A 1,832-nucleotide genomic window follows, 5' to 3' on the forward strand; every position below is an offset into this window, starting at 1 on the left:
TACTGCAAACCAGCCCCAATTAAATGTTTTCCTTTTTTTTTAAATATTTATTTATTATTATGTATACAATATTCTGTCTGTGTGTATGCCTGAAGGCCAGAAGAGGGCGCCAGACCTCTTTACAGATGGTTGTGAGCCACCATGTGGTTGCTGGGAATTGAACTCAGGACCTTTGGAAGAGCAGGCAATGCTCTTAACCACTGAGCCATCTCTCCAGCCCAAATGTTTTCCTTTTTAAGAGTCGCTGTGGCCCATACTCGGCAATTAAAGACTTCCTAAAATTCAATGAAAATGACCACACAACATACCAAAATTTATGGGACACAATGAAAGAAGTGTTAAGAGGAAAGTTCATAGCACTAAATGCCTACATAAAGAAGCTGGAAAAATCCCATACTAGTGAATTAACAGAACATTTGAAAACTTTTGAACAAAAAGAAGCAAGCTCACCTAAGAGAACTAGACAGCAGGAAATAATCAAATTGAGAGCTGAAATCAACAAAATAGAAACAAAGAAAACAATACAATGAATCAATGAGACAAAGAGATGGTTGGTTGAGAAAAATCAACAAAATAGACAAATCTTTATCCAAGAGAGGGAATATCCAAATTAACAAAACCTGAAACGAAAAGGGGGACATAACAACAGACATGAAGGAAATCCAGAGAATCATCAGGTCATATTTTGAAAACCTGTACTCCACAAAATTGGAAAACTTAAAGGAAATAGGAAACATTCTGGGAAAATATCACTTACCAAAATTAAATCAAGACCAGATAAACAAATTAAACAGACCTATAACTGCTGAAGAAATAGAAACAGTCATCAAAAGTCTCCCCCCCAAAAAAAAGCCCAGAACCAGATGGTTTCAGCTCAGAATTCTACGAGATTTTCAAAGAAGAGCTAATACCAATACTCCTCAAATTGTTCCACACAAAAGAAACAGAAGGAACATTATCAAACTCTTTTTATGAGACTACAATTACCCTGATACCCAAACCACAGAAAGACATTACTAAGAAAGAGAACTACAGACCAATCACATTCATGAACATTGATACAAAAATATTAAATAAAATACTGGCAAATCGAATCCAAGAATGCATCAGAACCATCATCCACCATGATCAAGTAGGCTTTATTCCAGAGATGCAGAGATAGTTCAACATATGAAAATCTGTCAATATAATCTACCACATTAATAAACTGAAAAGTAAAAACCACATGATCATCTCATTAGATGCTGAAAAAGCTTTCGACAAAATACAAGATCCCTTCATGATAAAGGTCTTGGAGATACAAGGAACATACCTAAGCATAATAAAAGCAATATATAGCAAGCCAAAGCCAACATCAAACTAAATGGAGAGAAACTCACAATGATCCCACTGAAATCAGGAACAAAACAAGGTTGTCTACTCTCTCCATACCTATTCAATATAGTATTTGAGGTCCTAGCTAGAGCAATAAGACAACAAAAGGAGATCAAGGGGATACAAATTGGAAAAGAAGTTAAACTCTCACTATTTGTTGATGATATGATAGTTTACATAAGTAATCTCAAAAATTCTACCAAGGAACTTTTACAGCTCATAAAAACTTTCAGTAATGCAGCAGGATAAAGATTAACTCAAAAAAATCAGTATCCTTCCTGTACTCAGATAATAAATGTGCTGAGAAAGAAATCAGAGAAACATCACCCTTCACAACAGCCACAAATAGCATAAAATATCTCGGAGTAACTCTAACCAAACAAGTGGAAGACTTGTATAACAAGAATTTTAAATCTTTGAAGAAAGAAATTGAAGAAGACACCAGAAAGTGGAAAGAT

The sequence above is a fragment of the Alexandromys fortis genome, unplaced genomic scaffold (genome assembly GCF_014885135.2).
Source record: "Alexandromys fortis isolate MF-2015 unplaced genomic scaffold, M_Fortis_MF-2015_v1.1 scaffold_27, whole genome shotgun sequence".
NCBI classification, from domain to species: Eukaryota; Metazoa; Chordata; class Mammalia; order Rodentia; family Cricetidae; genus Alexandromys; species Alexandromys fortis.